Source organism: Bombyx mori, chromosome 4 (genome assembly GCF_030269925.1).
Source record: "Bombyx mori chromosome 4, ASM3026992v2".
Taxonomy (NCBI): domain Eukaryota; kingdom Metazoa; phylum Arthropoda; class Insecta; order Lepidoptera; family Bombycidae; genus Bombyx; species Bombyx mori.
In genome coordinates this window covers 18,546,653-18,571,273 of record NC_085110.1, presented here as the reverse complement: position 1 = coordinate 18,571,273, position 24,621 = coordinate 18,546,653, and the positions used below count along the sequence as shown (strand labels likewise).

The 24,621-nt window shown below is 45.5% G+C and overlaps 1 protein-coding gene across 1 annotated transcript in view; it reads right to left on the bottom strand.

Annotated features, from left to right (window-relative positions):
• LOC101741569 (nephrin) overlaps positions 1–24,621 on the bottom strand; it is a 396,854-nt gene that overhangs the window by 157,719 nt on the left and 214,514 nt on the right. The gene's annotated exons all lie outside the window — the stretch shown is intronic.

Below are 24,621 nucleotides of genomic sequence, written 5' to 3'. Positions count from 1 at the left end.
CTGCACAGAAAGGATTTTTGAACATGTCCTATAAAAAACCCTACAATAAGCAAATTATACGGAAAAATGAGAACAGCAAATTATAAATAAAAGTACTTCATAAACATTTCTAAACATATTTTCTTACCCACATAAAAAAATATATCAAATATTATGAACGTAACATAAAGAACCCTGAAAATAAAATAATTTCTGCAAAAGGGACTCGAAAAATATTTCGACTACAAAGCCCGTAGTGTCATGTTCCCTAACTCTGTACACATTATTTGATATATCTCGCTCTTTGATTCATTATTCGCGAAATACGAACACAATGCGACGTCAACGGGTCGTCCAATGACATTCAATATTGTTCCGAAAATGGATCGGTGTTTTATGATTATTACCTATTGTAAACGATCTAAGCTGTCTAATATTTTTATTTCTCCTTAGAAGTATTGCGATTAGCATCAATCACGGCAGCGACTGGGATCTGGTATGATTCAATGGTATGTCATAAACTTAACGCCGTTGAGATCTTCATATTACGGTTCTCCATAGTCACAATTTCCATTTGCAATTACACGTAGCATCCGACACGCTTCCGGTGAGGGATTTATGGTTCGCGAACAATCATATTACAACTTTATGCTAGTTACATTATTTATCCGCCTTTAAATAATATAGATGATTATTGCGTGCAGATTTTAAGGGAGACAAAATTCTAAAATGTAAGTTCGACCTCATGTCTCAAGACAAGCTTTGAAGTTCGTGTAGGTGTAAAGTTACAGGTATTCTCAAGCAGTGTAATATTATAAATGACACTGGCCTGCTTGAGAGAGAAATTAGATCTAAGATAAATAGTTTCGGCATCTGGCTAAGGTTTGAGGAGGTTGGTTGTGCAGCATTCAGCCTTAAAGATGTCGGAACCGCGAACGTAGCTAGATCGTCCACCGGTACACCCGCCTCGCGCGAACCATGTCTCTTTGACGAATAATAAGCTCCGAGAATCGACCTTCTCCGTAGGTCGCGTTTCTGATGCGGTTGTAGATTCTGTGAAGCACTGCTCGTGCTAAGGCCAGTGTAAGCAACACTCCCGGTTTGAGCCCCGTGAGCTCACCTACACGTCAAGGAGAAGCTGAAATAGCCTCTCAAGGCTATCAGCATAGGTAGGAGGTACAATTATACAGCGACAGTCCATTCCGAATGGGTTTCAGTTTTGACTCCACTATTCCTCTACATCTGTCTTACCTTCATAAATTTTCCTCTGGAAAAATAAAAGTATTGTCACAGTGTATAATAAGAAAAGGGGTGAGAACCTAAGATAATAACACCGTGAAATCTGCGTAAAAGCGCGAAGCACACCGGGCGAAAGTTTCGGCAAGTCAAACAAAGCGAACGAATTTGCGATTTCGCAAGAGTTACGAAAGAATTTCGGGGGCTGTTAATCGACGCGGCGACACTTCCCATTTAGTTCGCCTCGCAGGTGAACCCGACCTCGGATATTTTAACGAACAACCTTTTGTTAGCGTATTTGCAAGTCGAATCTACAAGGTTTTTTCCTTTCATCCTTTTATTGTGTTTATATATAAAAATGCTTCTCAATTGCTAACAAACACACTTGTTTCTTTCTGTATGTTAATATGTAGAAGAGCCGTTGGCTCACCTACCAGAGCATAATTAATCAATCAATTAAAAAAATTTCTAATTAAGTGAACCTCTAAAAACAGTTACCTTATGGCCAATTGAAGTATAACTTCCGAGAAAAATAGGAAAAAATCCAAGACTTATTCATTTCAAAACAAAAATACAAAGACCTCACAACATGATTGCTCCTACCTACCGGGTGATATGAGGTCGAAATCCACAATATTATGGTTGCTGTAAGTAATTATTTTAACAACGTACAGAACTTACTTATGTACGTAATAATTATTTGCTTACACTAACTAGTATTACTAACAATAAAAACTATGTTATTAAAATTAAATATTATGTACGTAAGTATGTAAACATTTGTATGTTTGTAAATAACTACTATACAATTTACAAAATAAGTAAATATTTACATATCACTTAGACTGTAAGTTGTGACTGTAATATTAATAATATGAATATTTTCTTTACCTTAAGGGTAAGTTTGTGAGTTTCTACCGGAGTGAATTATCTTGGAAATCAAGCCACGTAGTCGCCCAGTGACTCAATTAACAAGACGTTAAGCTAAACCGGAGGCTAGATCTCTGGTTAACTGAGTGCACGCTAAGCTGGAGCATTAACGGCGCTCGCGTATCAAAGCTCGAGAACTAGACATAAGTAAAGACGCAATCTGCTCTATCTTTTCTATACTTATATATCATATCATATCATCATCATAATAATATTATAAAGAGGAAAGATTTGTTTGTTTGTTTGTTTCGAATAGGCTCCGAAATTACTGGACTGATTTGAAAAATTCTTTTTCCATTAGAAGCCGACATTGTCCCTGATGAACATAGGCTACTTTTTTTTTTTTTTTTAATTTGTTTTTTTTGGTTTCATGTGTGTTTTAATGTTTCCGAAGCGAAGCGAGGGCGGGTCGCTAGTTCAATAATAAAAGTGCGTACACAAAGAATTTTAATTTAATACTGGATATGTTCATAAAATCATTTTTGTGCAGTAAATATAATAACATGTAGTCTAAATGCAAAACCTGATGTACAGACAGCTTTAAAGATTTTTCAGCATCAATCGTACTACACGTCCCGCACAAAAGCGCTTCGCCAACAAAGCTTTCAGTGTCGCCTAACATCGAGTGGCGGAACCTAATCCTCGCAGCGGGCAGCGTGTGAACAGCAACGGATGACAAACGTAATGTACAAAACGTACAAAGAATATGTTTGTTGGCATTCTCACGGTGGCGCATGGCAGCGGGTTGTAGTGTGCTCGTAACCAGATTCTATGTTGTATTTTTTATAATCGAAATCATTGAACTTCTTTATTGAAAAAACGTATGTAACGTTTTTCGGTTACGCGCCATCTTAATTTTTTCAGTTACGCGCCATGTTTATTTTATTTCTATTTACTTTGTTATCAACAAATGTCGCTGCACGCAAATTCAACAATACCTGTATCGCGGTGACGAGATGTTATACAGTTGATAGACGTTCTCGTATTTCTATTCCTACCTGGCGTCGGGATACCGTGATCATGCAGGCGGTTCCCCGGGGTGCGGCTGCTCCGTTGCACTGCGGAGTGGTTGACCCTTGCGATTATTTTATATTTTATAAGTTTCACCTCAACCTGTGTGACTTGCACACACTCACATTTTTATTGTTTGGATTTCTCCAAGTTACTTAATTCCAATAAAAATTAGTGCGACATATTAACTTTCGATATGTATAGTTAGATGTTAAAGTATTACGTTATTTATTTGCATTATTAGAGAACAACATGTTTTTGGCTACAAAACAGTTCATTAGTAGCGTTACAGCGTTAGAAGGAAGCTCCGCTGTGTAACACGAGTGCAAACAGTATTTTGCCGTGAGCTAAACTATACTGAAACACGGAACGTATGTGGTACATGCTACACGCTACATTCTATACGTATTTGGCGATTAAAAGGAATTTCAATTTTTTTTTTTAAAGTTAGTACGTTAACTGTGATCGTATAGACATGGGACTGCGATTGTGATTACATTAGGTTCTTATTATTAAAACTGTTCCATTAGAAAATCGCGGTCTCTTATGTCTTGAGCATCCGCACATTTAATAATCTAGTGTGAGTATAGGTTCTCTTTTTGGTATCGGCTAAACACCAGCTCGAGTCCCTAGTCAGTAATGTTCGTAAAATATACCTAATACCTGAAACTCTCGACAATAGTAGCCATTGCTCATTAATAATAGTGAAACGAATCTCTTCTATGAGACAATATAAATTATATTTTCGAAAGAATTGTCATTCTTATTCAGGTCGATGTCAGTATCATTAATTCTTCATTTTTATTTCACCACGTTGTTTTAACGTCGTGAAAGTCGATAATAAAACTTAAAATAATGTATTGGTAAATATCAGCATTTTGTTCTTAGTTTTTGAATCAACTAGAATGAGCAATTGCTTTGCGATATCATTGATTGTAAGATTGAACAGTGTAACGACAAGGTTACCGCAGTCGCAGCGTCCGTTGTGCTCGGAGAGGTTTAATTGGGACTTCCTGTCTAACCGCTCTTTTCGATATCGAGTAGAGGGAACCCGCTCCTCCCCGCGACCACTCACGGCTGGAGTCCCGCAAGGCTCCGTTCTCTCTCCGCTTCTATTTAGTTTATTTATTAACGATATTCCCCGGTTGCCGCCGACCCAGCTAGCATTATTTGCTGACGACACAACCGTTTACTACTCAACTTTACTGGTGGTAGGACCTCTTGTGAGTCCGCGCGGGTGGGTACCACCACCCTGCCTATTTCTGCCGTGAAGCAGTAATGCGTTTCGGTTTGAAGGGTGGGGCAGCCGTTGTAACTACTTGAGACCTTAGAACTTGTATCTCAAGGTGGGTGGCGCATTTACGTTGAGGATGTCTATGGGCTCCAGTAACCACTTAACACCAGGTGGGCTGTGAGCTCGTCCACCAATCTAAGCAATAAAAAAATTAATAAAAAAAAGTAGAAAAAAGTCCCTAATCGCGAGTAAGCTCCAGAGCGCGGCGTTAACCCTCGGACAGTGGTTCAGAAAACGGCGCATAGACATCAACCCAGCGAAAAGCACAGCAGTGTTATTTCAAAGGGGAAACTCACCGCTTATTTCCTCCCACATTAGGAGGAGATATATCACGCCCCCGATCACCCTCTTCGGCCAACCTATACCCTGGGCCAGGAAGGTCAAGTACCTGGGTGTCACCCTGGATGCATCCATGACATTCCGCCCGCATATAAAAACAGTCCGCGACCGTGCCGCATTTATTCTCGGTAGACTCTATCCCATGATCTGTAAGCGGAGTAAAATGTCCCTTCGGAACAAGGTGACACTTTACAAAACTTGTGTAAGGCCCGTCATGACTTATGCGAGTGTGGTGTTCGCTCACGCGGCCCGCACACACATAGACACCCTCCAAACCTCACAATCCCGCTTTTGCAGGTTAGCCGTTGGAGCTCCGTGGTTCGTGAGGAACGTTGACCTACACGACGACCTGGGCCGCGAATCAGTCCAGAAATACATGAAGTCAGCGTCGGAACGGTACTTCGATAAGGCTATGCGTCATGATAATCGCCTTATCGTTGCCGCCGCTGACTACTCCCCGAATCCTGATCATGCAGGAGCCAATCACCGTCGACGCCCTAGACACGTTCTTACGGATCCATCAGATCCAATAACCTTTGCATTAGACGTCTTCAGCGCTAACACTAGGAGTAGGCTTAGGAACCCCGGTAACCGTACTCGTCGAAATCGACAAAGAGGTCGACGTGCAACCTAACCCATGCATCAGCCCGCTGAGTTTCTCGCCGGATCTTCTCAGCGGGTCGCGATTCCGATCCGGTAGTAGATTAATTCGCGAAGCAATTGCTCTTGAGTTGTTAGGTCTCCTTCGGAGGCGCTCGGACAGTTGTTAGCAAATCCCACCCCTCCTGGCTGAGCCTTTGCTCGCCCATATGTCCTGATGAAACTGGAAAGGCCACCGGGCCACCAGTAATCTACCAATCATAAAAAAAGGTTTAATTGCCGACTTCAAAAGTTTCTGCATTCCTAGTTGTTTTAACTGTTTGCCGTATAAAGTCACCATACCTATTGCGAAACCTCAAATACGAACAACAGCAAATTAATCTATACTAATATTATAAAGCGGCAGAGTTTGTTTGAACGCGCTAATCTCAGGAACTACTGGTCCGATTTGAAGAAATTCTTTCAGTGTTAGATAGCCCATTTATTGAGGAAAGCTATAGGCTGTTTAACATCACGGTAAGATCAATTGGAGCACCAATAAAGAATGTTTCAAAATAGGGATTTAAATAGCTTCCTTAACATTTTATAATTCAAAAATATTTTCACTTTCTACGTAAATGAAGGGGGGGGGGGGGGGTAAACTTTAGCGTTATACCAAAGTAACTATTCCATGCGGACGGAGTCGGGGGCAAAAGCTAGTAAATGATATTTTCCGAAACAAAAGTCAAAAGATATTGACGGACACACGCAGCGAGCGACGTGCGGCGTGTGTCCGACTGACTGCGGCCGAATTGATTGTCAGGTTACCGACTCATTGAAGCGTATCTCGTAATCGTATCGTGTTTTGGACTTTTGATTAAGCGGTATTTTTTTATTTTATTTTTTATTTTTTATTGCCCTTGTAGTTAGACGAACATACGGCCCACCTGATGGTGAGTGGTTACCGTCGCCCATGGATTTCAGCAATGCCAGGGGCAGAGCCAAGCCGCTGCCTACCGTTGAGTACTCTCCAGAAGCCTCGTTTGAAGAATGATAAGCGCGCGAAGAAGTCATAGCGCTCGAGAAACACCGTGGAGGGGAGCTCATTCCAAAGCCGGATGGTACGTGGCAAAAAAATATCTCTGGAAACGCACTGTCGATTAACGCATTGGCTCCAGGTAGTATTTCATTATTGTTTCTGCACGGACTTAGCAGCGCAACAACTTTAAGCCTGTTAGCTTCTGCTTAGTACCACTCTATTAGCGTCTGCTGTGAAACGTTAATGCACTCCAGTTTGAAGAGTCGACAGAGAGCTTAACAATTGGGACGTAGGTTTCACGTCTTATAAACGAACGATGCTATTCGCATTTAGTTTTTCTATATAGCTTAGTCGGCATTAAATAGCATAACCCTACCTCTTCCCGTGGGCGTCGTAAAAGGCGATTAAGGAATTCACCAGAGAATGGGCGGCAGCATTCTTTGCGTTTTATATCAGTGGACTGTGATGCAACTGACATTTACTGGAGGTTGAGCTTATTGTGAGCTCGCATGGGCAGGTACTATTATTACCCTGTCCATTACTGCCCCGAAGCAACTATGCGCTTGGATTTGGAAGATGGGAGAGTTGTTATACAATGCAATTGAGATTTTGACCGCATTTCTCGAGGTTGGTAGGATTTACGTTTGATGTCTGTAGACTCCAGCTTCCACTTAACACTAGACGGGCCGTGAGTCAGGTTCATGAAAATACACCATCTAGAACTAGAAACTCGCACATGGCTTTCTTACAAAACAAAACTAGAAAATCAGAAATATTTTTATTTAGAAGATTTTTAGATTATTTAGAAGCATTTTATCGTAGAATTTCATATTCAATTCGGAAACGGGATACAGAGGAAAGGCTTTCGGTAAATCCAGAGCTTAGAACAGAAAAGTTCGCTTGGCTGATTCGCTCACAGCTATCAGATTGAGCGGGTTGGCGACATCGCAAAACTAGAGGTGCCTCTTGGGCTCTACCATGAGTCCTATTTCTTTTGTTTTTATCTATGTATATTCGGTTTATATCCTTGCAAAATTATTAAAATATAAGTTAAATTGATTAAGATTGACAAAATAATTTGAAAAAAAAAAAAAAAGGAATCACAAATAACTAGAATAAGACTAGGTTATTGTTTAGACTTATTTGTAGCATTGAATTTGATTGAAAAACTTCAATTATCTGGACATTCGAAATAAGTAGTTGGCTTCTGATTGTAGATCGACATAATCCGACATAGAGCAGTTTTAATAAGGAATTAATAAGGAAATCAGGGCAACAATGAATAAGGAAACCATGTAATTAAAAATAATCTGAAATTGAAGTCTAGTAAAGTACCTACCTATTCCAAGACATGTATCAAAACAACATACTAGAACAAAAAATTCAAGTTGTTGTTAATGAATAAAAATATCAAACAATGGTTTTTACCAATGTTATATTGAAAATTAACTGTCCCGAACTTAATTATATGAAGTTCATAGGTAGTTCATATTTTACGTTCGAATAATGGCCAAACAAATAAAACCGATATAATATCAAGTCCATAATACAAAGTCCAATACCAGTTGCGGACTTGATATTTATTAGACGACGTTCATTCATCGTGGAAATCATTCGTGCTGGAGGAAATCAGAAGAATAGAGAAACTTGGTAAGAATAGTAAGTATAGTCCAGTGAAAGCAATCTAGAAATATTTCGAATCTCAAATGTGCAGCTGTGGAACCAAATCGAGAAACATTGGTAGAGTGTTCTGCCGCTTTGTTATAGACTCACCGCGCGGACGCAACTGCAAACTGGATGAAACAAATCTAAATGCAGAACTGGGTTACCCCTTCCTGTCCGATTGTTGGATATTTGTCAGCCATAGATACTACGCGTTCGGGATATTCACAGTTCATAACTTGATAACTGAAATCCACCGTTAAAGTGTTGTGTTCACTCAGGATATTAAATTTTCAATAACTGCAGAATTACTTGTTTCTCTGAGAAACATCTCGTGTATTCTACGCTACCGATCTGATCGAGCTTTTGTTGATAGTTTCAATTTCATTTTGTATCTCGATATTTATGGTTCTTCATACAATTGTAGAATGTTTCCGAATAAAATGTTTATCTGCTAACTCCCACCTAACGGTATGATAATATATTTAGTATTGCTACGAAATAATCAATTTAAAAGGTAGCTTGCATGTGTGGCTTACAGAGGCACCACCCATTACTACCCATAGATTTTTTAGACATTAACAATGTAAATGCGAAATAAACCTTGAGACATGTCAGTTTTATGGCACAACCGCTACCTCAGACTTGAAACAGAAACGCAATACTGATTTGCGGAAGAAATAAGTAGGGTACTTTTGAGGGTTCACAAGACGCGCTCGACTTCTTTTTTTCCACCTTATCCCACTACGTGGGGTCAGCACAGCTAATTCTTCTCTTCCATTCTCTTCTATCAGCCGTTATCTCAATATTCACCACTCTCTCTCTCATATCATCATTCACACACTCCATCCATGTCTTCTTCGGTCGATCTCTTCCCCCTATACCTTGCACTACCATTTCCATACATCGTCTAGTCATATGCAAAACGACATACAAGATACCACAAGTAATTACACAAATTTCATTTTATGCGGTTTTTGGTTTGATTTTATTACACGGTGTTATCCTTTATCGTGGAAGTCATTCGTGACCATTAGTTAAGTACGCATTATTTTATTGCTTGATACGAATGCACCAGATATTTTATATTTTAAGCCACGACGACTCCATTAATATACTGGCGTTTTATGAACCTATATCTACATCATAGTGCCTATATCTTCCGCGAGGCATTTAAATAACTATATTTTGGTGCGAAGAGTATAGTAGTAAACTTTGACGTTGTATCTTAAGATGGATGCTGCCATTCACGTCTAGATGTGTATGGTATGCAGTGATCACTTAATATCGGATAAACCGTAAACTAGTCTGACCAAACAAAGCAGTACAAAGCAGTTTTTATCACGTTCCTATATTGAAGCAAACATATTACGCTTTATTACAATGTCCTACAACCTTTAATCAAGATTCCCAAGAGCGATAAAGAACAATGTCATAACATAGAACAATGAACAGAGAGGTACCGACAAAACTAAAATTTTAATTCCGCCGTCCTCGTTTGGACGAAATACGTAACTGGGGCGTGATAAAAATTATCGTAATATCGTGGGTCGGCCCTGGATTATCCGAGCGGCTGTATCAGCCCTGGGGGACGCAATCAACTGACCTCAACCCGGGGAATTGTCACATCACTACGTGAAGACCCAGTGCCAAGGGGATACCTAACTTACATTTGTATTCCTTATTCAATTGACGTGTGGTCGTGAAGGGTTACATTATATGGTTGAAGGTAAATTTTTGAGGTCGATCGAGTTTACAATTTTAGGAATATAGCTGAAGGACGCTATTATTTTATTTACCCTATTCATAATAGACCGTAAAGCTGTTTGAACGAACTATTACTAAAAAAAGGATTTTTAGTAATAGCAACTGAGCTAGAAACTTGAGCAGCTAAGTCTATGATGAGAACCTACTCGGCTGGCTACCACCGGTCTGCGCTATGTAGTCCTTTAATGCACTTCGGGTCGTAGTAATTAATCTTTTTATTATTTCTATGCATCTGAGATTTTAACTGAATTAACATTCTCGTTGTTAAGGGTGAACCCTTACTATCTAGAACCACTGCGTTCATGCATAGTGCGTCTCCAGAGATATTTTACTGCCCAGTACTATCGTGCTTTGGAACGAACTCTCATCCTCAGTGTTTTCCGAGCGCTATGGCATCCGTCCCTTCAAACGAGTTTTGCGAAGAGCGCTCTGCAGTACCACTCATCACCAGGTGGACTGACTGCTCGTCTGCCTGCTAGGGTAATAAAATAAAAACAACAACCCTTAGATCGCCCTCCCGTCTATGTCAGGTAAAAGTACTCGTAAATGCGATTCAAGTTACATATGTACCGAGTGTTGAACTGGCTCTACTACTGCTCTACAAAGCTTCATACATTAATCAAAAGTATGTATATAATAGACCAAACTATGTCGTACATACGAACATACATAGTTTCATTTATTCCATTAAATGTAAGCGGTTGTAAAGATACACATACAAATTTCAAGCGTAAATCATGAAGCTTTTCAGCGAAAGCTCTCCACGTGGAAACGAGTGTCGCCCGTTATTCAAAGTTTATAGCTTTTGGGGTGCATTGTATGTGCATGTTACTGTAATATTACGAAACATTTTGCTGTATACAACTTCTTGTGAAAATTTTGTATTTATTATTTTTTTTGAATGGGCGCGCCGGAGAATCGTGGATGTGCTTTTTAAATAGTTACATATATGAAACTATTGACAGCGTAACGCCCGCATGAACCGATACCAGCAACTTGAACATTTATACTTACAATGCTGTTGTACTTGCTCACGTTTTAAAAATTAGATCCCCAATTCCATTGACACTGAAATTTAACTAAGGGTCAGTGTCTGTGTCTATGAACTTCGGTATTCCTTATTACTAAGTCAGGTATGGTGTCATCTACTACACTACGCTAATGAGATCGAATACCATCGCAGTCGTCACCGCATTGGAATCGTCACACACTACACTTCACATTGCAACTACCGCATGGCATAGAAAAAGGAATAACTGATTATTCGGGTTTGACACGGACTTTTCGCTTTTTTCAAACACCACAGTTATCAGATCATGAATATTCAATTGGTATTTTTCACGTACATTGTAATACAAAAGGTAGAATCATGATTTAAATAAATACTAAATATTAAATGGAAAACACATGGATGAAATCAAACATTCATTCCATCGCCGGCTTTTTGCCAAAAAAACTCTCCTTCAGATGTTTTGACACAATTTGAATTTTAGGTACGAACAAACAAACAACCAACCATACGCGATATTTTACACAGAACAGAGAACATTGATGGATTAAAATTATTGTGTGACTTTATAAAGCAAACTCTTATTGCTACATACAATAAATGATATTTAGTTCTCCATCACATTGAGCAACATTGAATTTCATTTTATCTCAACTAATAAACACATAAGCTAATACAACGCATATTATGCCGAGGGCAATACTACCGCTGCCACGTGTAACAATCTTTCGATACCTATTAAGCTCGTCTTTACGAATGACTTTCACTATGAAGGAATAGCATCGTGTATAAAAAAATATATTCGATATATTTGTATAATTACTGATGCAGGCCCACGCGCTTACATGCTGCGAATGCCGGCGTTCACATTGCGATCTCTGTGGACTCCGATAACCACGTAACAGCAGGTGAGTCGTGAGTTTGTTCATCCGTTTATACAATACAGTTTATATTTTGCTGGTTAGTTGTTTTAATATGCAAAATGTTAGTTACAGCGCAGGACCGATCTTTGTGGCGAGGCTTGGGGGAGGCCTATGCCCAGCAGTGGACGTCTGTGAGCAGATAGAATAGAATAGAACAGGCTTCTTTATAAAAACTGGTAGCTGCCTTCGAGATTTGAATAGCAGTACAGTCGCATCGCCCGACACAAGCCCTCCAGGCGTCCCATGCCACGCATATGTACCTACTAATTTAAATTCACCACTATTCACCAGTGACTTACATTCTCACATACATTTCTCATATTTGTGTGAAAAAAATTATAACAGAGCTAATTCATAATTTACGTAAAAATATGCAATCATGCAGTAACTACTTCACAAGTAGCGTGGCCTTTGGTAATAATGTGAACGAATGGTACAGGATTTGGAACGGCTTAGACTCAAAATCCTTTGATTTAGAATTTCATATTTAATTTATATTTGGTGTTTAAAAAATTAAAATATCTGTGAATAATACGGACTTGTATACAGAGAAATATGAAGAAGTGCATCGTTCTTCTGCTTGCGTCGTGTCGGTCATCAAGGCCAGGAGTTCATACAATTAATTGTTTCTTCGATTTTCACGATTAAAACTACATTTACACTTGAGTTTCGCGTTCATCATTTTTATTGGATTATTTTCGACTTTCCAAGTACGCATTACTGCGAAACGCACCACTGCTTCACGGCAGAAATAGGCAGGGTGGTGGTACCTACCCGCGCGGACTCACAAGAGGTCCTACCACTAGTAACAACGCAAATTATTACACCATGTAGTCCCTTCACCGTGGATGTCAATTGTGAACATTTGTTGAGTACGTATTTCATTAGGAAAATTGGTACCAGCTTGGGATTCGAACACCGGTGCATCGCTCGATACGAATGCACCGGACGTTTTATCCTTTAGGCCATGACGACTTCAAAATATTCTCAATAATATCAAAAATAGTAGATGATGGCAATCTATCTACTTGGCTTTTCATAACTTCCCGTACGCGACCCGGATCAAGATTGCATTACCTTAGAAACAAAAGGCTTTTGATTTTATTTTATTTTATTTATCATTCAACACATAATTTAATCTTGGTAAATTTTGTTGTTATATTACTAGCCTACTCTGCTGTAAAATAATCTTGAGTTTCGAGAATTTCATTGTTACACCTAAACCAAATGACAAAAGGAAGCCCTTCTACATATATCGAGTGAGGATTTTTTGATCGGTAAACTGACGGTCAAAATATTGTTCGGTGATAGACCTGATATTTGTTGAATCATATAAAACCTATGTATATTCTAGATGAATTATTTAAGAATCGCACTATGAAATAAAGCTATGAATAGCTATGAATATGAATATAAAGCCTAGCGTCTCAACTAGTAGGTTTTCACACATTCACATATAAAAAAATATTAATGAAGAAATGTTTTCAAAAATACGAAGTCGATGTTTAAATAGAAATATCACGTAAGAGTCTATGTGTTAAACTCAGTTGCAGCTGGACTTTGAAATGTTTTGCTCTTGAAGTCACCACTAGTCATGGTTGTGACAGTAAGTACATAAGTCATGATATATTTTTAAAAGTTTCATGTTATAGAAAGAAGATCTTCGGACACAGCCATAATGGATATTCAGATATGAGGAGTGCGATCTGAGGAAGAGACATTGTTGTTTGCCGTACGAGAAGCAACCCCATACCCGACCATCATAAGTAGAATTGTTAATGTAAATAAAACTACGAATTCAAGTTGTATTCAATGATTCATTTAAATTAGATTCCTCTTATATAAATCAAATATTTAAGCATCAAAAAGTCCTCCAACCCACCTTACTGTTCCATCACAACATCTCGTCCCGTGCAGTTACATTGTATAACATCGATTCCTACTCAAGAGTTTTGCACCAAAAAGGCTCGAACTGTTTTCAGCTCAGAAACTTCATACATTCCAGTGCCTAGCTGTTCTCAGCTTTATATTTCTTTTAGCACTTGAAAGTTTCTTTATAATCAAGTTTTGCGCCACGGGCGGTATAATTTTAGGCAACAAAATTGTTATGTAGCGTCGGTTTTAAGGAAAACTAATTTTGTTAAGTTTTCGTGTAAGTGAAATGAAAAGTGGACGGATTTGTCGCACCTAGTCATGCTACTTTAGAGTGGAGTAAGTAATCCCAAATGATACTGTTGCCATCTGGTACTAAATTAATAAATTGGAAAATGGTCACTGTCTACGGGGTTCAAATACGGGCACAGTGTAATCGAATGGACCAGGCGCCTTATCCTCTTGGACCACAATGACTTCAAAACATCAACATTTAATATCAGCTGAACTGTATTCTTACGCCGTAAGAGTAACGCCATCTATCGCCGAATAGTCGAACGAATATCGAAAGAGCTAGTAGCACCTAGAAGACTTGAGAAGTACAACGCCATCTATTTTCAGATAGCGGAAACACAATATTAGAAATGTGTGGAATATTCTCGATAATTATAGGGATGTGGTATCGGCTATAAAAACGTTGCAGAGATGGCACGCAGTCAGTTAGTAATCGAAACTACTCGAAGCGAACAAGAGAATTTAAACTCAGAATTTTAATTGTTTGTAGAGTGTTTTAAGTGTTCTAAGTGTTGAATACAGTGTTAACTTGTAATTCGGTAGATTTTTTTATTTATCGCGAGCCCTAGCACGTAACAGTATAAACACCAAAAAACCCTTAACTGATTTAACTGACTTAACCGTACCGAAACTTACCGCTTAAAGTTTAATCAGGTTCATAAGGAGCTCATTAACGAAGCGAGGCTGAAAATGTCGTGAGATCCAAATTAACATTTTGTTGTTATTAATTATGCGTCAAAACAAATAAGTTGATTTATATGAGATAAAGATTTCTGTAAGCTTAAGAGCCGTGCGTGAATGTTGGGTTATCGCACGCGCGTTTGTACTAGCCTGCTTGCTGTGCTTAATTACATTTGACAAATGAACTTAATGTTTCATTTTGTTACGGTCCGCTAAACGGTAAGGTTAATGGTTTAAAATTGTTGGAAATTATTCATTAATTTATATGTTTTTGTATTATATATGTCGTGGATAACGACTTTTAGTATAATATTAAGACGGTGGTTTTGATTATTATTTTAAATGATGAAATGTTGTTTTGATAAATATCACAAAATGAAGGGTAGACTCCGTAACGCCACAGTATAAAATGGCGGTACGTGGACAGAGTCGGGGCATTCCGTGTCAGACAGTCATTCCGTCCGTCTCAGTGAGTCTCTGGCAGTCAGTCAGTCAGTCAGTCGGTCTGTCGGTATGTGCAACGAAACTGTCGGATTATCCTGTTATTGTGAAAGTTGTGTGTGTTGAGTTTCAATAATTATTATTTAAAAGGTTTTATTTTATTGACTTTTTATAAACTGAGTTCAACCAAATACGAGTGATGACGGAAACTACCGCTCCAGGCATCCCTGGCGCCGCCGCCGACATATATATATATTTGTTCATTCATTCTTTGGAGGTTGATTTGATAGGTTCAGAATAAATTTTAGAATTGAATTTTGGTTGTTCGTAAAATGCGTTATATTGTACTTACAAATATTAACTTATTTTAGTAAATCAGAATTTAAAAGAAAAGTTAGAAAGTTATTGTCTGTTCTAGGTTATTGATTCAACCTTTTTTTTTTTTTTTTTTTTTTTTTTTTTTTTTTTTTTTTTTTCGGGTAGAGGGCCGAACCTCCTACGAGGTCCCCGCGCCTAGGGGGCGCGCGGGGTATGTGAGACTTAACGATCTGCAGGTGTTGAGAGCAGATCGCGGGCCCAAGGATTTTAGGGCCCACCCACTAAACGACTCCCCTGCACTCTTACACCCGACGTCCGATCTCCGTCCGGGGTCAGAACCTGGACAGAGTAGGGGGGTTCCCGCGGTCAACACTACAACCAGACACGCGGCGCCACCCCGAGGACGCCCGACCGACGGGTCGTCGAGGCGATAGTCGACAACCAACGACGTCGGTCTCCGCGGTACGGCGGCCCTACCAGGCCGCCCGGGCGGTGCCGCTGGTGTTCCGGGATACCCCGCTGGGCCAGAACCAGCCTGCCAGGTCGGAACGCGATACACCGCCGACCGGGTTGCTCTTCAACAGTATGTTCGGCGACGACAGCGACGACGAAAATGCGGACCGCATCGCAGTCCGCAGCCGCCGACGCGCCGTCCCGTCCTCCTGGTGCCAGCGCGCTAGAGTGACGGTAGCGTGCGGCGCAGCCTCAACCCCCTTAGGTCGCCCCGTGACCATCACCGGGAGGAGACTGCCTCCTCATAGGGGCTGGAGCTGGACAAACGCCCTCCTCCGACCCCCGGCTCGACGGCGGCGGCACGGCGCCGAGAGGGAAGAAGAGCTCTCCCTCTCCCGTTCCGCCGCCTCCTTCTGCGAGATGGTGGACTCGCAGAAGTCGAGCATCGCCTGCCAGGACTCGTCGCTGCCGAGCATCGTAGCCACGACGGTCGGAAGCGACAAGTCCGGTCCTATTTTTGCAACGAGGACGCGGCGCTGCTCCGCGAAAGCGGTGCAGTACGCGAGCGTGTGCTCCGCCGTGTCCTCGTTGCAGCCACTGCAGTGGTGGCACTTCGGCGTCGGCTCCCTCCGGGCGACGAGGTGTAGGTAGCGACCGAAACAGCCGTGTCCCGTGAGCACCTGCGTCGCTCGGAAGGTGAGACGTCCTCGGTCGCGATTCACCCAGTCCGAGAGGACCGGGCGGATCGCCTCGACGGTCCGTCGCCCGTAGGCGGGGTTCGCCAGGCGGCGAGACCACGCCTCGAGCACGGCACGCCGAGATTGAAGCTTCCGCGCTCGAACTTCCGCCGCGCCGGGACGCGGCTCCCCCCTGGAGCGGAGATCGCATCGCCACGCGTAATCCGCAGCGAGCGCCTCCGCTTCCAGGTCCCAGGGAGGCGTCCCAGCTAGCACGCACGCCGCCTCGAACGAGACGGTACGGTATCCACGAACCGCCCTGACCGCAATCGCGCGTTGCGGACGTCGCAACGCCGCAACGTTGTCGCGGGTCAGGGCGTGGCACCACACGGGAGCCCCGTACAGTGCCATCGACCGCACCACCCCCGTGTAGAGGCGGCGCACCACCACGTCAGGCCCCCCGACGTTCGGCAACAGCCGACTCAGCGAGCCGGCGGCCGCCATCAGTCGGGGACCTAATCTTTCAAAGTGAGCGCGAAAGCTCCAACGACCGTCCAGTACGAGACCGAGGTACCGCAGCCCGGTTGCCTCGATCTCGACGCGAACGCCTCCGATCACGAGGTGGGCCCCCTGAGGCGGCGCTCTCCGGGCCCCGTGAAACAACAGGGCCTGGGATTTATCAAGCGCCACCTCCAGACCCAACCGTCGGATCCTGCCGATGACGAAGGCCACCCCCGCGCAGGAAAGACGGGCAGACTCTCGCAAGTCCCTCCCCCGGGCCACGACCAAAGTGTCGTCCGCGTAGCAAACTACGCTCAGACCCGGGAGAGGAGTGCTTAGGGTGCCACGCAAGACCCAGTCGTAGCCGATGTTCCACAAGAGAGGGCCAAGGACCGACCCCTGTGGAACACCGCGCTGGACGGGGAAGCGGAGCACCGTCCCACCGTGCCCGGTGCACACGACCGACCTATCCTCGAGGTAGGACCCGATCAGCCGACGGAGATACGCAGGGACGCCGTGATACTGCAGCGCCCCCGCGATCACCGACCAGGGCAGGGTGTTGAACGCATTGGCGATGTCCAGGGACACCGCCAGTGCAACCCCGCCCCGGCTGACAGCCTCATCAGAGAGGGCGCGCACGCGCATCACCGCGTCAATGGTCGAGCGGCCCTCCCTGAATCCGAACTGCTCCGCTGACAGATCAGGACCCACTCCCGTCAGGTGCTGGACGATGCGGGCGGCCACCACTCGCTCGAGCAGTTTTCCCGCCTCGTCCAGCAACACGATGGGACGATACCCCGCAGGTGAGTCCGCAGGGCGTCCCTCCTTCCTTAGCAGAACAAGTCTGCCCGTCTTCCACTGCTTTGGAAACCGCCCCGACTCGAGGCAGGCTTCAAAGAGCCGCACGAGCCGGTCCCCAAGGGCACCGAAGGCCAAATCCCAAACCCGACCGTGAACACCGTCAGGGCCGGGGGCCGCGTCTTTCCTCCGCATCCTCGACACGGCCGCACGCATCTCCTGCTCCGATATGCTCGGAGGGACCACCTCAGCAGGGGCATCACCGCTCGCGTCAAGGCGTGGCGGCACGCCCATGAAGGGGGGCTCAAAGTCCCTCTCCATCCGCGGGAATAGCCCGGAGACAATATCCCGCAGCTGCTGAGGCTGGAGACGCTCCGTCACCGGGAGCGCCCACGGTCGCAATTTCTTGCGTACCGTCTGGTACGGGCGCCCCCAGGGATCCTGATCGAGCGTCTCCAGGAGCGTCTTCATGCTCTGAGACTTGGCCTCGCCGATGGCCCGCCGCAGAGCCTCCTGCTTCTCACGGCAGTCGGCATGTAAGCGGGCCGCCACCTCCGCGAAATCCATACCGCGAAGACGGCGACGGCGGTGGCGGGCGTTTCGGCGGCGTGCCCGCACGCACTCCTCTCTGAGGAGTGCGATCTCGGGCGTCCACCAATACGCACCGCCACGTGGGGCGCGGCCACTGACCCGGGGCATCGCAGCATCGCAGACGCGACGCATCGTACCCCGGAACCAATCGGCCTCCGACTCCACGTCCACTAGACGCGCGGGCATCGGCGCCCACGCGGCCACTGTGGCCGCCTCCACCGCGAGCACCTTATTCAGGCGCTTCAGTGCCCATCGTGGGAATGATCGGGGAGCGCTACGCGGGAGCTCCTCCTCACCGCGGGCGTCTTCGGCCGGCGCATTCAACGAAGTGGAAACGGAGAGCTCAAATCGAACAAACCGATGGTCCGAGAGCGTCTCCGCCCCCTCGAGAACACGCCAGCCACGGACACGGCGTGCGGCGGACGGAGACGCGAACGACACGTCCACGTGTGATTCCCCGTTCCACCGCACGCAGGTCGCGACCGAACCTCTGTTCAGAAGACAGAGACCGGTCGCGAAAGCCCACTCCGACAGGAACTCGCCGCGCGAGTCCGTGCGGGGGGAGCCCCACGCTGTACATTTAGCGTTGAGGTCCCCCGCCAGTATCACCGGGCGAGACTCGAAGCGATGAACCAACGCCTCGAGCCCACCCAGGAACCGTTCGAACTCAGCGAGACTCCTGTTCGGAGAGAAGTACACCCCGATCACGACGGTTTCATTGACCCTAACTACGACGTACCCGGATCCCCTGGCCACCATTCCAAGGGGGGGTAGCGCCGCTGACTGTCGCATCACGATCGCCACGGAGCCATCAACATCTCCGGCCCAGGAATCCTCCCGGTCGGGAGGTACGAAGTATGGCTCCGCAACGATCGCGATGTCGATGAACCACTCCGCCATGGTGTGGACGAGGAGATCCTGCGCCCTGGCGGAGTGGTTCACGTTCGCTTGGAGGAAGCGATGGACGTGATCCATTATTGAGGTGTCACGTCCATCGCTCCCTCGTCTTCCGTCCCACCTTGCGGCCCGACGGCCGCGGCGGGAACTGACTGGCCGGCTGCTTTATACGCAGCCGGCTCTTCCTCTGCTATCTTCTTCTTTTTCCCGCCACGCCTCCTCTTTGTGGAGGAGGGGGCGGAAAGACAGGCCGGGCCCCCAGCCCGATGATCGGCCCGCCGCTTCGCCGCGTCGCATAGCACGCAGTGTGGCGCGGCGGCTGCGCAGGAGACCGCTTTGTGTCCGGGCTGGCCGCAGCGGAAACAAAGCCCGCTGCGGTCCACGGCCGATGGGCACCTGGCGAGGCCGTGCCCGGTGCCGAAGCACCGGAGGCATCGCCAGGGGCGGGCCTTCTGTAACTGCACGTGGGCCATCACCCAGCCCACGCGCAGCCTCCCTGGTGAGTCGGCGGGCCGACCTTGTGGAGGCGTAGCCAGGAGCGTGGCCGCCTGCATAGGGCAACGCGCCCACGCAGTGAAGGCTCCAGAGTAAGAGCTTCGCAGCTCTCCCACCCTGACCTGCGTGAGGGCGCAATTGCCCTGCGATGCAATGGCAGCGGCCACTTCCTCCTTTGTGGCGCATTCATCCAGGCCCGTCACTTTGACTTCTGCCATTTTGACGGGCCTGTCTATACGCACCACTTCTGGGTCCGGCAGGATTTCACGGAGCCGGGTTGCTAGCTTATCCGCGGCCGCACTGGTGTTGGCACCAGGACACTCCAGCAACCGGGCCCCGTTGGCGGTGTGCCGGACTCGGAGGCCACCCTCCACGCCCATAGCATCCACGTCGACGCTAGCGCGCGCCCGGGCCATGACCTCCCCATAAGTGAGGCCCTTTTCCTTGGCAGCCGGCAGCAGCTCCAATACGACAGCCGCCGACCGCGGAGCGCGCGGTTTTCTTGCCTTGCGCCCTCCCTTTCTTTTCCCTTCAGTTGCTGCTCGACCCACTACCTGGGGAGCCTTGACTGTCGGGACGGGACGGGGGTTAGGTACGTCTTGCGCCCTCCTTCGACCCCGCTTCACTACCGTCGTCCAGGCTGCGTCCATGTTGGACGGGGCGGGAGGCAATGGACGGGGCTGGGGGTGTTGCGCTGGCTGGGCGGCATTCACACACCCCTTTGGATTGTTGCGGCTTCTGCCAGGCCCCGCCTTCGCAGGCTGGGGCGGGACAGAAGCAGCAGCCTGAGGCCTCGCAGGCTGGGCGGGTATTCGTCGCCCAGCAGTCTTGGACCGTGTAGCCAGTTTGGCCGCAGTGGCGTTCGCGGGCGCCGGTGCAGCCGCGGTCTTAGGCGTTAGTGATACCTGCGCTGGCTGCTCGTGTGCCAGCGGTGGCCTCGCACGCACCACTGTAGAGGTGCGAGCCTCAAGAATGGCTAGGCGCCTCTTGAGGTCTTCGATCTCCTTATCTTTTTCCGCCACTATAGCCTCTTGCACTTGGGGCGGTGGTGGTGGGGAAACCGAACTGCCCCGCTGTCTCCTTACACCATCAATGGCCACACGCATTGCGGCCATCTCCTCCCGCAACTTTACACTCTCCGCCCGAAGCTCTGCATTCTCACTCTGAACGCAGGCGTACAAAGCCTGTAGGCTCTCCAGCTGCGACCGCAGGCCAGCTGTTTCCTCCGTGGCCGTGCGCTGGAGAAATGCCTCTAGGAGCCTACCCATGGCAGTGACCACGCAATTCAGGGCATGCACGTACGTGCCCTTTAAGGAGCCTGATTTGCTCGCCACCTTGGAGACAATATCCAGAGAGATATCGAAGATTTTGTGCAGGTCAGTGGGTTCAGTCTCCATAAGGGAGCGGCACAACCGCTCAACCTCTCCCTCCCTGCCTCGTTCGGCCTTCCCACAACGGGTTCTCCCGCCTCGCAGCGAGCCGGCTGCCAATCCGCCGCAGGTTATCCGAACATCCTGTTCTTTGGCGGACGACGCCGCAACAGTCGCCGGTCCTTCCTCGACCGCCAAAAACTTGGCGGGCGCGGGTTCAATTTCCGAGGAGTCGGAGGGAGCGGAAGTCACTGGTCGCTTGACCGTCTTCCGCTTCCTCCGAGTTTTCGCATCAGCGTTGGCTCTGCTGGCGAGCCGTCCGGTAGTATTCCGGAGCAAAAGCGGCGACTCTCGACCACTCGACGCGTAGCCCCTCGCAGAGCTTCGCGTCGAGCGCAGTGAGAGTGCACTGTCGCAACGCTCAGGGTGCACGAATAGATCGTTTTCGCGGCTCGTGCTGCCGCCTCCTTCCTCTAGGCAATTGTTGCCCCCCCCAGAATACGAGGGGCAGCGTGCCTCCGATTGCTCGGAGGCACGGAGGGATTCTCCTCCCGCTGAGCGGGAGGTACCCTCCTGGGGTAATACTGTTTCGCAATTGTCCATGTTCATTTTTTTTTTTCCTTTCTTATTTAACCAGGGGTGAGGTCCCCTGGGATCAGGTGATGCCCTCGGGACTGGACTCCCTCCAGCCATTCATCCCTTCGCCGGGCATCGGAGCTTGGGATTGGGGTATTTTTTATAGAGGTTTACGTCCTCGCGACCCCGTGCCTTGCGGCAGCGGCCACCGCCCCCCACTCAGTGAGGATTACGGGTTGGTCGGCAGCCCACCGGGTGCACAGGGCAACTCGGCAGACCACCGCCCGACGCTCGAAACGAGCGACCACGAAGCCACGCCGGCGAACCGGTACCCCCCATATCTGGGGGGCGTTCCCCTGTAGCCAAAGCCGGGGACATAGCAACCAGCGGTCAGCAGCTGCGAAAATGCAGCGCTGACTCACTTCCACGATTACGGGGCACAGGGTGCCACCGCTCACGGCAGGCCGGCGAACCAGTGCCGTCGGAAGCTGCGATCTCCAGAAGGAGCACTCTTCACTTAGTGAAGAGTGTGGAGAGCGCAGTCCTTCCGCTCCTCCTAGTGCTGATTTTGGTCCGCGTCATCCGATCTCTTTCGTTGCAAAGCCTATCTAAGCTATCCTAAACCTAACCCTAAACCTAGGACCTTAACCTACATCTAACCTAATCATATACCTAGGACCTTAATCTACATCTAAACCTAACCCTATACCTAGGACCTAAACCTAAGAATCCTTGCAACGAAAAAGATCGGACGATACCTCTGGGAATGTCGCCCAGAGGATCCCGTTATCCGCCACCTACGGACGCGCCACGGTGGAAGTCCAGCAAAACTCCCCCACAGACGGAGCCCCCGGCCACGCAGAGTGCGCACCGGGGGGCCCGCCCAGGTCCCGGGTTATTGATTCAACCTTTGCCCCAACAAACCCCGCCATGGTAGAACTCACCATGCTGCTCCGTCAGATGGCTGGGTAAATCGCTTGGTTTGTTGTGTTCACATTCTAATGAAATGTAACTCGCCTCTTGATGCCACGTGGACCAAAAAATGACTTTCACTAGATTTCTTTGAAAGTAAGGGAACTTTGAAACTACCATGAGCTTGTTTATTCTGATATTTATTTTATTTGTCGTCAATTATAAAGATAAAAAATATTTACCGATAGATCATTATGGTTCTAACTAAAATGAATATTGGATCAAATATTCTAGAATGATTGATTGAATTCCCTAATGTATAATACATATATGGGTATAATTGAAAAACATGGAACTAATCGCTAACAAATAAAACATGTATACAAATGGGTATCTTATCTTTTCATTTTTATCAAATCATTTATTTCGACCCCAATAACGTGAAGCACTTCGAGTAACGGTACATTAGTTTTTAATTTTTATTTTGGTTCGCTTTAGAATTTTGTGGGAGTGCATTAAGGATTCTTTATTAAAAAAATAAGATCATCATTACGACCGGACTACATTTGTGTATTATAGTATTTTTGTGCTGTGGCAATATATGTGGTAATTGGTTCAGAGCTTAAAACTATTACAAGAAATTTACAGAGAAATATAATAAGTACGAAAATAGTAAATCTGTGTGATATCATTTAAAAAATCTGAAAAAGAATTTACTATTTTATGCATACATTTTTTGGGAAGGAGTCACTAGTTGTAAGAGCGATATGATCGTCCACACCACTAATACATACATAATATTTTGTGTATTACGAGTAAATTGTATGTATTTAGCGAAAGTTTTTGGCCTAAAATGAAGCAAGTCTCCTTTTGCCACATTCTATTTCATGATTATCTTAATAAATGACATCCTAATTACTCTTACCATTAGTTTGGCAACACCAGGGTGGTTACCTGGCCTGTTATTGTTTCCAAAGTAATTAGCAATTAGTTCAATTTAATTGAATTAAGTCTTTTTGACTTAAAACGATAGCACTAATCGTTGAGCTATTTATGAAATAAAATACATATGAATTGTGTATTTGATATAATGACAAACCGATTTTTCGCATCTGAATGCATCAAAACTTTGAATCCACCCTATAAAGGTAATGCTAATTCTCTGGAAGCCTTTATTGGCAGTTATTTCCTGAGATCACAGCTCCAAGCTACTATGTATCTAAAAAATCTGAAGCTGTTGTAAAATGTGGTGCAAGCTAAAATGAGCTTTAATTCTAAATTTTCAAACCACGTTTTTGTCTTTGCTTTCTATTGTTGAATAAAATTTTATAGTTCACGAGTAATTGGGTTGTTAAATTTATCTTGACTGTTACTTTGCTTGTAAGCTTGATTAGTTTTATCTTAGATCCAGTGATAACCTTGTAGTTGTAGCAGCTCTGCGAGATATAAACTGAATTAGACAGCTTATATTCATTCACGGGCAAGCTAGTGGTCAGCTGGTTGTTTAATGGTGAAAGCTCAATATAGTAATGGTAATCTTTAGTTACTATTGTTACGCGCTGGGACTTTAGATAAATGGAAACTTTCACCGAAATACAAATTTAAACTCAATTTAATTATCACGACCCTTGAGGTCTGCTTCAATATTACATTTCAGTCCATTTGCTTCGATTCAGGTGATCCATTCATTGTTTCATTGTTAATATCGTCTGTGGGACTTTTTTACAGTCGATAAGACATGTCTACAATGTATTTACTACTAGGTACTACTACGATAACCATGATAACACATAATGTGTAGCTTACGAACAGGAAAGCAATACGTAAATTTTATATAGTTCAAAGAAAAACTTTTACCTCTCAAACATATAATAGGCTCTTTTGAACCCCCTTCTGTGTTATGAGAACCAAAACCATTTATGTTACAAGAAAATTTACGACAAAGTAGGAATTTTCGACAGAAATAGACAGGGTGGC